The 13,577-nt window shown below is 41.8% G+C and overlaps 13 non-coding genes across 13 annotated transcripts; 5 read left to right on the top strand and 8 right to left on the bottom strand.

Moving 5' to 3' along the window:
• Window positions 1-253: 253 nt before the first annotated feature.
• On the bottom strand, window positions 254-325 carry trnaq-cug (transfer RNA glutamine (anticodon CUG)). Its single transcript has one exon. It is a non-coding gene; the product is annotated as a tRNA-Gln (tRNA).
• Window positions 326-639: 314 nt separating this feature from the next.
• Window positions 640-712, top strand: trnaa-agc (transfer RNA alanine (anticodon AGC)). The gene has a single exon. It is a non-coding gene; the product is annotated as a tRNA-Ala (tRNA).
• A 410-nt stretch (window positions 713-1,122) lies between these two features.
• On the bottom strand, window positions 1,123-1,194 carry trnaq-cug (transfer RNA glutamine (anticodon CUG)). Its single transcript has one exon. It is a non-coding gene; the product is annotated as a tRNA-Gln (tRNA).
• Window positions 1,195-1,508: 314 nt separating this feature from the next.
• On the top strand, window positions 1,509-1,581 carry trnaa-agc (transfer RNA alanine (anticodon AGC)). The gene has a single exon. It is a non-coding gene; the product is annotated as a tRNA-Ala (tRNA).
• Window positions 1,582-2,233: 652 nt separating this feature from the next.
• trnaq-cug (transfer RNA glutamine (anticodon CUG)) lies at window positions 2,234-2,305 on the bottom strand. The gene has a single exon. It is a non-coding gene; the product is annotated as a tRNA-Gln (tRNA).
• Window positions 2,306-3,111: 806 nt separating this feature from the next.
• Window positions 3,112-3,183, bottom strand: trnaq-cug (transfer RNA glutamine (anticodon CUG)). Its single transcript has one exon. It is a non-coding gene; the product is annotated as a tRNA-Gln (tRNA).
• A 314-nt stretch (window positions 3,184-3,497) lies between these two features.
• On the top strand, window positions 3,498-3,570 carry trnaa-agc (transfer RNA alanine (anticodon AGC)). Its single transcript has one exon. It is a non-coding gene; the product is annotated as a tRNA-Ala (tRNA).
• Window positions 3,571-3,980: 410 nt separating this feature from the next.
• Window positions 3,981-4,052, bottom strand: trnaq-cug (transfer RNA glutamine (anticodon CUG)). The gene has a single exon. It is a non-coding gene; the product is annotated as a tRNA-Gln (tRNA).
• Window positions 4,053-4,366: 314 nt separating this feature from the next.
• Window positions 4,367-4,439, top strand: trnaa-agc (transfer RNA alanine (anticodon AGC)). The gene has a single exon. It is a non-coding gene; the product is annotated as a tRNA-Ala (tRNA).
• A 419-nt stretch (window positions 4,440-4,858) lies between these two features.
• Window positions 4,859-4,930, bottom strand: trnaq-cug (transfer RNA glutamine (anticodon CUG)). The gene has a single exon. It is a non-coding gene; the product is annotated as a tRNA-Gln (tRNA).
• A 1,669-nt stretch (window positions 4,931-6,599) lies between these two features.
• trnaq-cug (transfer RNA glutamine (anticodon CUG)) lies at window positions 6,600-6,671 on the bottom strand. Its single transcript has one exon. It is a non-coding gene; the product is annotated as a tRNA-Gln (tRNA).
• A 314-nt stretch (window positions 6,672-6,985) lies between these two features.
• Window positions 6,986-7,058, top strand: trnaa-ugc (transfer RNA alanine (anticodon UGC)). The gene has a single exon. It is a non-coding gene; the product is annotated as a tRNA-Ala (tRNA).
• Window positions 7,059-9,167: 2,109 nt separating this feature from the next.
• trnaf-gaa (transfer RNA phenylalanine (anticodon GAA)) lies at window positions 9,168-9,240 on the bottom strand. The gene has a single exon. It is a non-coding gene; the product is annotated as a tRNA-Phe (tRNA).
• Between the last annotated feature and the right edge of the window lie 4,337 nt (window positions 9,241-13,577).

Here is a 13,577-nt window from a genome sequence, read left to right as displayed (position 1 = left end):
TGGAAGCAGGTGGACTTGAGGGTGAAGCAGCTGGACTTGAGGGTCCTAGAAAACCCATAGTAACTGTTATTCTTTGGCCTTCAAGGGAACAGGATGCTATTTTAACTTTTTTTGTGCGGTGCTGGCAAAATAAAAACAGGAAATCAAAGCACTAAATATATAGCAGAGTGCTGTCGATTAGGCCATAGGAATCATCACCAGAAGCGATGTGAGCTATTTCAGCTTTTTTGTGCGGTGCTGGCAAAATAAAAACAGGTCCCACCGAGATTTGAACTCGGATCACTGGATTCAGAGTCCAGAGTGCTAACCATTACACCATGGAACCTTAAGATGACATAGAGCTGCTGTCCGACATGAAGATGATGAATTAAAAAACTGGCCTTGCAGGAAAGTAGCAGAAGGTCCATCCAAGGCGGAGTCAATGTGCATTGATTTCTGAGTAACTCGTCATTCGGCATGCAGGGCTCCTCACACATTTACTGGAGCATTACTAGGTAGGACCTTCAAAAGAAAAGCACTCTATTCTAGGCAATTTGATGACTAACTGGCAGGCAGGGCAAAGAAGCCACCACAGAACAGATGTGATCTTGTTTTTTCTTTTTTGACCCCGTCTAAAATAATCAATTTGTATTGTGAAAAGGGGAATTAGCTCAAATGGTAGAGCGCTCGCTTAGCATGCGAGAGGTAGCGGGATCGATACCCGCATTCTCCACTTGTGTTTTCGTGCCTTTCACAGTGGCTCTTATTGCAAAGCTGGTTGCACCTGGAGGGTTTAGAGCGAATTTCCTTACGTCAGTTTGCCGGTTCTGTGTAGTACTAATTATTGCAATCCTTCAGAAGCCCTATCAAGTCACAGTTTTCTTTTATTCGATGGCGCGTCCGCAGTGGGAAATCAAAGCACTAAATATATAGCAGAGTGCTGTCGATTAGGCCATAGGAATCATCACCTGTGACCACCTGGGAGAAAGATAGCGTTTTGGTCAAATGGAAGCAGGTGGACTTGAGGGTGAAGCAGCTGGACTTGAGGGTCCTAGAAAACCCATAGTAACTGTTATTCTTTGGCCTTCAAGGGAACAGGATGCTATTTTAACTTTTTTTGTGCGGTGCTGGCAAAATAAAAACAGGTCCCACCGAGATTTGAACTCGGATCACTGGATTCAGAGTCCAGAGTGCTAACCATTACACCATGGAACCTTAAGATGACATAGAGCTGCTGTCCGACATGAAGATGATGAATTAAAAAACTGGCCTTGCAGGAAAGTAGCAGAAGGTCCATCCAAGGCGGAGTCAATGTGCATTGATTTCTGAGTAACTCGTCATTCGGCATGCAGGGCTCCTCACACATTTACTGGAGCATTACTAGGTAGGACCTTCAAAAGAAAAGCACTCTATTCTAGGCAATTTGATGACTAACTGGCAGGCAGGGCAAAGAAGCCACCACAGAACAGATGTGATCTTGTTTTTTCTTTTTTGACCCCGTCTAAAATGTTCAATTTGTATTGTGAAAAGGGGAATTAGCTCAAATGGTAGAGCGCTCGCTTAGCATGCGAGAGGTAGCGGGATCGATACCCGCATTCTCCACTTGTGTTTTCGTGCCTTTCACAGTGGCTCTTATTGCAAAGCTGGTTGCACCTGGAGGGTTTAGAGCGAATTTCCTTACGTCAGTTTGCCGGTTCTGTGTAGTACTAATTATTGCAATCCTTCAGAAGCCCTATCAAGTCACAGTTTTCTTTTATTCGATGGCGCGTCCGCAGTGGGAAATCAAAGCACTAAATATATAGCAGAGTGCTGTCGATTAGGCCATAGGAATCATCACCTGTGACCACCTAGGAGAAAGATAGCGTTTTGGTCAAATGGAAGCAAGTGGACTTGAGGGTGAAGCAGCTGGACTTGAGGGTCCTAGAAAACCCATAGTAACTGTTATTCTTTGGCCTTCAAGGGAACAGGATGCTATTTTAACTTTTTTTGTGCGGTGCTGGCAAAATAAAAACAGGAAATCAAAGCACTAAATATATAGCAGAGTGCTGTCGATTAGGCCATAGGAATCATCACCAGAAGCGATGTGACCACCTGGGAGAAAGATAGCGTTTTGGTCAAATGGAAGCAGGTGGACTTGAGGGTGAAGCAGCTGGACTTGCGGGTCCTAGAAAACCCATAGTAAGTTATTCTTTGGCCTTCAAGGGAACAGGATGCTATTTCAACTTTTTTTGTGCGGTGCTGGCAAAATAAAAACAGGTCCCACCGAGATTTGAACTCGGATCACTGGATTCAGAGTCCAGAGTGCTAACCATTACACCATGGAACCTTAAGATGACATAGAGCTGCTGCCCGACATGAAGATGATGAATTAAAAAACTGGCCTTGCAGGAAAGTAGCAGAAGGTCCATCCAAGGTGGAGCCAATGTGCATTGATTTCTGAGTAACTCGTCATTCGGCATGCAGGGCTCCTCACACATTTACTGGAGCATTACTAGGTAGGACCTTCAAAAGAAAAGCACTCTATTCTAGGCAATTTGATGACTAACTGGCAGGCAGGGCAAAGAAGCCACCACAGAACAGATGTGATCTTGTTTTTTCTTTTTTGACCCAGTCTACAATGTTCAATTTGTATTGTGAAAAGGGGAATTAGCTCAAATGGTAGAGCGCTCGCTTAGCATGCGAGAGGTAGAGGGATCGATGCCCGCATTCTCCACTTGTGTTTTCATGCCTTTCACAGTGGCTTTTATTGCAAAGCTGGTTGCACCTGGAGGGTTTAGAGCGAATTTCCTTACGTCAGCTTTGCCGGTTCTGTGTAGTACTAATCATTGCAATCCTTCAGAAGCCCTATCAAGTCACAGTTTTCTTTTATTCGATGGCGCGTCCGCAGTGGGAAATCAAAGCACTAAATATATAGCAGAGTGCTGTCGATTAGGCCATAGGAATCATCACCAGAAGCGATGTGACCACCTGGGAGAAAGATAGCGTTTTGATCAAATGGAAGCAGGTGGACTTGAGGGTGAAGCAGCTGGACTTGCGGGTCCTAGAAAACCCATAGTAACTGTTATTCTTTGGCCTTCAAGGGAACAGGATGCTATTTTAACTTTTTTTGTGCGGTGCTGGCAAAATAAAAACAGGTCCCACCGAGATTTGAACTCGGATCACTGGATTCAGAGTCCAGAGTGCTAACCATTACACCATGGAACCTTAAGATGACATAGAGCTGCTGTCCGACATGAAGATGATGAATTAAAAAACTGGCCTTGCAGGAAAGTAGCAGAAGGTCCATCCAAGGCGGAGTCAATGTGCATTGATTTCTGAGTAACTCGTCATTCGGCATGCAGGGCTCCTCACACATTTACTGGAGCATTACTAGGTAGGACCTTCAAAAGAAAAGCACTCTATTCTAGGCAATTTGATGACTAACTGGCAGGCAGGGCAAAGAAGCCACCACAGAACAGATGTGATCTTGTTTTTTCTTTTTTGACCCCGTCTAAAATGTTCAATTTGTATTGTGAAAAGGGGAATTAGCTCAAATGGTAGAGCGCTCGCTTAGCATGCGAGAGGTAGCGGGATCGATACCCGCATTCTCCACTTGTGTTTTCGTGCCTTTCACAGTGGCTCTTATTGCAAAGCTGGTTGCACCTGGAGGGTTTAGAGCGAATTTCCTTACGTCAGTTTGCCGGTTCTGTGTAGTACTAATTATTGCAATCCTTCAGAAGCCCTATCAAGTCACAGTTTTCTTTTATTCGATGGCGCGTCCGCAGTGGGAAATCAAAGCACTAAATATATAGCAGAGTGCTGTCGATTAGGCCATAGGAATCATCACCTGTGACCACCTGGGAGAAAGATAGCGTTTTGGTCAAATGGAAGCAGGTGGACTTGAGGGTGAAGCAGCTGGACTTGAGGGTCCTAGAAAACCCATAGTAACTGTTATTCTTTGGCCTTCAAGGGAACAGGATGCTATTTTAACTTTTTTTGTGCGGTGCTGGCAAAATAAAAACAGGTCCCACCGAGATTTGAACTCGGATCACTGGATTCAGAGTCCAGAGTGCTAACCATTACACCATGGAACCTTAAGATGACATAGAGCTGCTGCCCGACATGAAGATGATGAAGTAAAAAACTGGCCTTGCAGGAAAGTAGCAGAAGGTCCATCCAAGGTGGAGCCAATGTGCATTGATTTCTGAGTAACTGGTCATTCGGCATGCAGGGCTCCTCACACATTTACTGGAGCATTACTAGGTAGGACCTTCAAAAGAAAAGCACTCTATTCTAAGCAAATTGATGACTAACTGGCAGGCAGGGCAAAGAAGCCACCACAGAACAGATGTGATCTTGTTTTTTCTTTTTTGACCCAGTCTACAATGTTCAATTTGTATTGTGAAAAGGGGAATTAGCTCAAATGGTAGAGCGCTCGCTTAGCATGCGAGAGGTAGCGGGATCGATGCCCGCATTCTCCACTTGTGTTTTCATGCCTTTCACAGTGGCTTTTATTGCAAAACTGGTTGCACCTGGAGGGTTTAGAGCGAATTTCCTTACGTCAGCTTTGCCGGTTCTGTGTAGTACTAATCATTGCAATCCTTCAGAAGCCCTATCAAGTCACAGTTTTCTTTTATTCGATGGCGCGTCCGCAGTGGGAAATCAAAGCACTAAATATATAGCAGAGTGCTGTCGATTAGGCCATAGGAATCATCACCAGAAGCGATGTGACCACCTGGGAGAAAGATAGCGTTTTGGTCAAATGGAAGCAGGTGGACTTGAGGGTGAAGCAGCTGGACTTGCGGGTCCTAGAAAACCCATAGTAACTGTTATTCTTTGGCCTTCAAGGGAACAGGATGCTATTTCAACTTTTTTTGTGCGGTGCTGGCAAAATAAAAACAGGTCCCACCGAGATTTGAACTCGGATCACTGGATTCAGAGTCCAGAGTGCTAACCATTACACCATGGAACCTTAAGATGACATAGAGCTGCTGCCCGACATGAAGATGATGAATTAAAAAACTGGCCTTGCAGGAAAGTAGCAGAAGGTCCATCCAAGGTGGAGCCAATGTGCATTGATTTCTGAGTAACTCGTCATTCGGCATGCAGGGCTCCTCACACATTTACTGGAGCATTACTAGGTAGGACCTTCAAAAGAAAAGCACTCTATTCTAAGCAATTTGATGACTAACTGGCAGGCAGGGCAAAGAAGCCACCACAGAACAGATGTGATCTTGTTTTTTCTTTTTTGACCCAGTCTACAATGTTCAATTTGGATTGTGAAAAGGGGAATTAGCTCAAATGGTAGAGCGCTCGCTTAGCATGCGAGAGGTAGAGGGATCGATGCCCGCATTCTCCACTTGTGTTTTCATGCCTTTCACAGTGGCTTTTATTGCAAAGCTGGTTGCACCTGGAGGGTTTAGAGCGAATTTCCTTACGTCAGTTTGCCGGTTCTGTGTAGTACTAATCATTGCAATCCTTCAGAAGCCCTATCAAGTCACAGTTTTCTTTTATTCGATGGCGCGTCCGCAGTGGGAAATCAAAGCACTAAATATATAGCAGAGTGCTGTCGATTAGGCCATAGGAATCATCACCAGAAGCGATGTGACCACCTGGGAGAAAGATAGCGTTTTGGTCAAATGGAAGCAGGTGGACTTGAGGGTGAAGCAGCTGGACTTGCGGGTCCTAGAAAACCCATAGTAACTGTTATTCTCTGGCCTTCAAGGGAATAGAATGCTATTTTAGCTTTTTTGTGCGGTGCTGGCAAAACAAAAACAGGTCCCACCTAGATTTGAACTTAGATCGCTGGATGCAGAGTGCTATCCATTACACCATGGAACCTTAAGATGATATAGAGCTGCTGCCAGACATGAAGATGAGGAATTAAAAAACTGGTCTTGCATTAAAGTAGCAGAAGGTCCATCCAAGGCGGAGCCAATGTGCATTGATTTCTGAGTAACTCGTCATTCGGCATGCAGGGCTCCTCACACATTTACTGGAGCATTACTAGGTAGGGCCTTCAAAAGAAAAGCACGCTATTCTAGGCAATTTGACGACTAACTGGCAGGCAGGGCAAAGAAGCCACCACAGAACAGATGTGATATTATTTTTTCTTTTTGACCACGTCTAAAATGTTCAATTTGATTGTGAAAAGGGGAATTAGCTCAAATGGTAGAGCGCTCGCTTAGCATGCATGAGAGAGGTAGCGGGATCGATGCCCGCATTCTCCACTTGTGTTTTCATGCCTTTCACAGCTGGCTTTATTGCAAAACTGGTTGCACCTTGAGGGTTTAGAGCGAATTTCCTTACGTCAGCTTTGCCGGTTCTGTGTAGTACTAATCATTGCAATCCTTCAGAAGCCCTATCAAGTCACAGTTTTCTTTTATTCGATGGCGCGTCCGCAGTGGGAAATCAAAGCACTAAATATATAGCAGAGTGCTGTCGATTAGGCCATAGGAATCATCACCTGTGACCACCTGGGAGAAAGATAGCGTTTTGGTCAAATGGAAGCAGGTGGACTTGAGGGTGAAGCAGCTGGACTTGAGGGTCCTAGAAAACCCATAGTAACTGTTATTCTTTGGCCTTCAAGGGAACAGGATGCTATTTTAACTTTTTTTGTGCGGTGCTGGCAAAATAAAAACAGGTCCCACCGAGATTTGAACTCGGATCACTGGATTCAGAGTCCAGAGTGCTAACCATTACACCATGGAACCTTAAGATGACATAGAGCTGCTGCCCTACATGAAGATGATGAATTAAAAAACTGGCCTTGCAGAAAAGTAGCAGAAGGTCCATCCAAGGTGGAGCCAATGTGCATTGATTTCTGAGTAACTCGTCATTCGGCATGCAGGGCTCCTCACACATTTACTGGAGCATTACTAGGTAGGACCTTCAAAAGAAAAGCACTCTATTCTAGGCAATTTGATGACTAACTGGCAGGCAGGGCAAAGAAGCCACCACAGAACAGATGTGATCTTGATTTTTCTTTTTTGACCACGTCTAAAATGTTCAATTTGGATTGTGAAAAGGGGAATTAGCTCAAATGGTAGAGCGCTCGCTTTGCATGCGAGAGGTAGCGGGATCGATGCCCGCATTCTCCACTTGTGTTTTCATGCCTTTCACAGTGGCTTTTATTGCAAAGCTGGTTACACCTGGAGGGTTTAGAGCGAATTTCCTTACGTCAGCTTTGCCGGTTCTGTGTAGTACTAATCATTGCAATCCTTCAGAAGCCCTATCAAGTCACAGTTTTCTTTTATTCGATGGCGCGTCCGCAGTGGGAAATCAAAGCACTAAATATATAGCAGAGTGCTGTCGATTAGGCCATAGGAATCATCACCAGAAGCGATGTGACCACCTGGGAGAAAGACAGCGTTTTGGTCAAATGGAAGCAGGTGGACTTGAGGGTGAAGCAGCTGGACTTGCGGGTCCTAGAAAACCCATAGTAACTGTTATTCTCTGGCCTTCAAGGGAATAGAATGCTATTTTAGCTTTTTTGTGCGGTGCTGGCAAAACAAAAACAGGTCCCACCTAGATTTGAACTTAGATCGCTGGATGAAGAGTGCTATCCATTACACCATGGAACCTTAAGATGATATAGAGCTGCTGCCCGACATGAAGATGAGGAATTAAAAAACTGGTCTTGCATTAAAGTAGCAGAAGGTCCATCCAAGGCGGAGCCAATGTGCATTGATTTCTGAGTAACTCGTCATTCGGCATGCAGGGCTCCTCACACATTTACTGGAGCATTACTAGGTAGGGCCTTCAAAAGAAAAGCACGCTATTCTAGGCAATTTGACGACTAAATGTCAGGCAGGGCAAAGAAGCCACCACAGAACAGATGTGATCTTATTTTTTCTTTTTTGACCACGTCTAAAATGTTCAATTTGGATTGTGAAAAGGGGAATTAGCTCAAATGGTAGAGCGCTCGCTTAGCTTGCGAGAGGTAGCGGGATCGATGCCCGGATTCTCCACTTCTGTTTTCATGCCTTTCACAGTGGCTTTTATTGCAAAGCCGGTTGCACCTGGAGGGTTTAGAGCGAATTTCCTAACGTCAGTTTGCCGGTTCTGTGTAGTACTAATTATTGCAATCCTTCAGAAGCCCTATCAAGTCACAGTTTTCTTTTATTCGATGGCGCGTCCGCAGTGGGAAATCAAAGCACTAAATATATAGCAGAGTGCTGTCGATTAGGCCATAGGAATCATCACCAGAAGCGATGTGACCACCTGGGAGAAAGATAGCGTTTTGGTCAAATGGAAGCAGGTGGACTTGAGGGTGAAGCAGCTGGACTGTGGGTCCTAGAAAACCCATAGTAACTGTTATTCTCTGGCCTTCAAGGGAATAGAATGCTATTTTAGCTTTTTTGTGCGGTGCTGGCAAAACAAAAACAGGTCCCACCTGGATTTGAACTTAGATCGCTGGATGCAGAGTGCTATCCATTACACCATGGAACCTTAAGATGATATAGAGCTGCTGCCAGACATGAAGATGAGGAATTAAAAAACTGGTCTTGCAGGAAAGTAGCAGAAGGTCCATCCAAGGCGGAGCCAATGTGCATTGATTTCTGAGTAACTCGTCATTCGGCATGCAGGGCTCCTCACACATTTACTGGAGAATTACTAGGTAGGACCTTCAAAAGAAAAGCACGCTATTCTAGGCAATTTGACGACTAACTGGCAGGCAGGGCAAAGAGGCCAGCACAGAACAGATGTGATCTTATTTTTTCTTTTTTGACCACGTCTAAAATGTTCAATTTTGATTGTGAAAAGGGGAAATAGCTTAAACTGTAGGACACTCGCTTAGCATGCATGAGAGAGGTAGCTGGATCGATGCCCGCATTATCCACTTCTGTTTTCATGCCTTTCACACTGGCATTTATTGCAAAGCTGGTTGCACCTTGAGGGTTTAGAGCGAAACTCCTTACGTCAACTTTGCCAGTTCTGTGTAGTACTAATAATTGCAATCCGTCAGAAGCCCTATTAAGTCACAGTTTTCTTTTATTTGATGGCACATCCGCAGTGAGAAATCAAAGCACTAAATATATAGCAGAGTGCTGTCGATTAGGCCATTGGAATCATCACCAGAAGCGATGTGACCACCTGGGAGGAAGACAGCGTTTTGGTCAAATGGAAGCAGGTGGACTTAAGGGTGAAGCAGCTAGGCTTTTTGGGTGACTTTCATTCATGCCCAAAACAGAACAACAACATTGCTTTGCCGAAACCCGGGATCGAACCAGGGACCTTTAGATCTTCAGTCTAACGCTCTCCCAACTGAGCTATTTTGGCTGCCACAACACAGCTTTCCTGCAGCAGGGATGTCTGTGAGAACAAGCTGAGCCCTTAAGTGCATCTGAGAGTAAAAATTGGGCCAGTACGGGGATCAAACCCGCGACCTTGGCGTTATTAGCACCCCGCTCTAACCAACTGAGCTAAACCCAGAGTGAGTGTCATTCTATGGCCTTCAAGGGAACAGGATGCTATTTTAGCTTTTTTGTGCGGTGCTGGCAAAAAAAAAAAACAGGTCCCATCTAGATTTGAACTTAGATCGCTGGATTCAGTGTCCAGAGTGCTAACCATTACACCATGAAACCTCAAGATGATGCAGAGCTGCTGCCCGACATGAAGATGATGAATTAAAAAACTGGCCTTGCAGGAAAGTAGCAGAAGGTCCATCCAAGGTGGAGCCAATGTGCATTGATTTCTGAGTAACTCGTCATTCGGCATGCAGGGCTCCTCACACATTTACTGGAGCATTACTAGGTAGGACCTTCAAAAGAAAAGCACTCTATTCTAGGCAATTTGATGACTAACTGGCAGGCAGGGCAATAAAGCCACCACAGAACAGATGTGATCTTGATTTTTCTTTTTTGACCACGTCTAAAATGTTCAATTTGGATTGTGAAAAGGGGAATTAGCTCAAATGGTAGAGCGCGTCCACCCTGGGAACACTAGAGGACACTAGTGAGCAATACAGGAAGTGATCGGCTGCAGTTTGGAGAGAAAGGCTCTCCTCCATTTTAGATTTTTTGTTTTGTGTTTGTTTTTGTGGACTGATTTAGAGTTTGATTTTGTGCTTTTGTTTTTTTAAACCACCTGACAGCAGCATCCCGCTGACTGGAGGGTGGTTTGTTGTTTTTGCTTTTTGCACTTTCCTGGGCAAAAAATGGACGGATTTTTGGTAAACGAAACTGGACTGGATGCAGAGACTCTCATGGCAAACGAAACTGGACAGGACGGAGGAACAAGAATGGGTAACGACAATGGACTGGACAACAAACAACGAGCTGGACAAAGGAAAAACCAACTTGGTGGAAGAAAGTATTTAAAAGAAGCAACGGTAATCGTGAACACAGAAGAAGTCAATGAGGTAAGAGCTGTGGACATCATTAAAGCAGTGACAGACAAGTGTGGTCAAGGGAAAATTTTGGCTTTGAGACCAAGGCAAGGAAAAGAGTTTGAACTTACTATGGAGAAGGAAGAAACATGTGAGGAGTTGCTTGATGGACTGTTGATTAAGGGAGTAAACTGTGAAATCAAAAAGCTGCAAAACAGGGATTATGTTGTTTCTTTCATGCACCTGCCCGTCTATCTTGATGATAGAGAAATTTTAGAAAAATTAGAAGGATGGGGAGTTTATCCCATATCAAAAATAAAAAGAAGGGTTTACACTGGCACTGACATTGAGGACGGAACAAGGTTCCTAAAAGTGAGATTCCCTAAGGAGGTGGCATCATTGCCATATAGCACAAAGCTGGAAACAGCAGAAGGGCCGCAGTACTTCAGGGTAATGCACAGCCATCAAGTGAAGACCTGTAGGCTGTGCATGAGTTCTGAACACTTGCTAATGGATTGCCCAGATTTTAAGTGCTACAAATGCGAAGAAAAGGGACACTTTGCAAGGAATTGTAATGCTGTCAAATGCCCAGAATGTAAACAATTTTTAAACAAGTGTGAATGTTGGATGGAAGGAGAGGAAGGAGGGGGAGCAGAACAAGTAGACGGACAGGTGCATGAAAGAAACAAGAAAGGAGAAGAATCAACGACAAAGGTAATGGAGGAGGAAACAAACATTATAAGGGAAGAAGAAGAAGAAAAACAGACATCAGAACAAGAACAGTGGACACAAATGGAAATAACTGACAGTTTTAAAAACTTTTTAAATATGGTGGAAAACGATGAACAAAGTAAGACTGATCAAGCTGAAGGAATGGAAAGTGATGAAGAACAAAGGACAGATTATGTAGAGAAGAACAAAGTGGAAAGAGGACTAATAAGAAGAAGAACAATAAAGGTAAAACCAAATGTGGACAGTGCAAGAAAAAAGATGATGACAAAGGTGCGAGTAAAAAACGTTAATAGGTATGAAGTATTAAGAGGACTGGAAGAAGATGATGAGAAATAATGTTTTTTAACCATTTTATCTATTTTAACATGATTTTAATGTGTGTTTCTTTTTATGGAAGGGGCTGTTGGTTGAGTGAAAAAAATGAGTATGCAGAGGTAGAGGAGGAGACTAAAAATAATGGTTGGTTTTAATATTTTAATATCTTTTATCATGTTTTTTAACATTTTATCGTGGAATGCAAGAGGTTTATTGAATGTGGAGAAATTTGAAAAAATGTTGGTGTTATGTAAAGAAGCTGATGTGATTGTTTTGCAAGAAACAAATTGGAAAAATGAAAGTGTTAAAATGGTTCAAAGCAAATGGGATGGTCAAATATATTTTAACAATGGAGAGGATAAACTGGGTAGTGGAGTAGCGATTTTAATAAAAAGAGGTACATATGAAAAAGAAAAAGTCATATTTGAGGATGGAGTTGGGAAAAGCATGGCGATGAAATTAGAAAAAGGAGAAGATCATTTCATAATTTATAATATTCATGCACCAAATGAAGAAAATGAAAAAGTGAACTTCTTTAAAAACGTTAGTATAAATGTAAAAAAATGGCAGAATGTTATTGTAATTGGAGATTTTAATACTGTTTTTACAGAATTAGATCTGGGGAGTAAGATGGTATATAGAAAAGACAAGGGGAGGGAGGAGCTACTGAAAATGATGACAGAATGCAATTTAATAGATGTGTGGAGAGAGAAAAACAAGACAAAGAGGGAATTTTCAAGAATGCAACTGGTTTTACATGAGCTGAAGTTAAGTAGGATTGATTATATGTTATGTAATGTAGAAATGAAGGATTTTATCAAAAGTTTATTTTATAAAAAAGTCAGTTTTAGTGATCATTCGTTTTTTTGTGTGAAATTAGATTGTGCAAAAGTTGAAAGGGGATTAGGTGTATGGATTTTGAACGCAACAATTTTAAAACATGAGACATACAAAGAAAAAATTACACAAATAATTGCAAACAGTAAATTGGACAGAATGTATAGAGAAGATAAAAGAATATGGTGGGACAATATGAAGTTAGACATGAAAAAATGTTCAATAAAATATTGTAAAATTGTAAAAAGAGTTAAAAATAATAAAGAAATGAAAATAAGAAAGGAATTAGAAGACGAAATAAAAAGACTGCAAACAGATCAAAATGAAGATATTGGGAAAATAATATATTTACAAGAACAACTAAAAGAGATGGAGAATGAAAAATGCAGAGGGGCTATAATTAGAAGCAAAGCAAAGTACACTGTTGAAGGAGATCGAAGTACAAAATTCTTCTTTAACTTAGAAAAGAATAGACAGAAAGCAGACTTAATGAAAGAGGTGTTGGATAAAAATGGAGAATTGAAACAAGGAACTGAGGAAATTTTAATAACTGTTAAAAATTTCTATGAAGATATGTTTAAGAGTCAAGGAACTACAAGAGACGATCAACTGTTTCTCTTAAATCAAATAAAACTAAAAGTTTCAGATGAAGATAAAGTTTTTTGTGATGCAGGGATAACTGAAGTAGAAATTGATGAAGCAATAAGACAGTTAACTACGGAGAGAAGTCCAGGCATAGATGGGTTAACCAATGAGTTTTATAAGAATTTTAGAGAAATGATAGTACCTGTTTTAAAAGAAGTATATGATGAGGTTTTTAAAAAAGAAGAATTAAGTGAAAGAATGAAGATAGGAATGATTAAAATGATATACAAAAGAAGAGGAAGTCCTTTAGATTTGAAGAATTATAGGCCCTTAACAATGTTAAATACAGATTTTAAAATTTTAGCAAAGGTTTTAGCAAACAGATTAAGGAAAGTTTTACCTAAAATTATTAGCACCACACAGGCATATGGAGTCAAGGGGAAGGACATATTAGACACAGTTCAAAATATAAGAGATACATTATTGTATATGAAGGAGAAAAATATGAATGGATATTTAATTAGTTTGGATTTAGAGAAAGCATTTGATAGAGTGGAACATGACTATTTGTTTGAAGTGATTAAAAAATTTGGATTTGGGGAGAATTTTAGGAAATGGATCAACATTTTTTATTATAATATTTTAACATGTATTAAATGTAATGGTTTTTTAACAGAATGTTTTCAACCAACAAGGTCTATAAGACAAGGATGTCCACTATCTGCACTACTGTACACATTAGTAGCTGAACCATTGGGACTAGCAATAAAAGCAGTCAATGGAATAAAAGGAATACAAATAGAAGAAAGAACTGAACATG

This window comes from Danio aesculapii, chromosome 21, assembly GCF_903798145.1.
Source record: "Danio aesculapii chromosome 21, fDanAes4.1, whole genome shotgun sequence".
NCBI lineage: Eukaryota > Metazoa > Chordata > Actinopteri > Cypriniformes > Danionidae > Danio > Danio aesculapii.
Note: the sequence above shows the minus strand (reverse complement) of the source record. Positions and strands in the feature narration are given on the sequence as shown.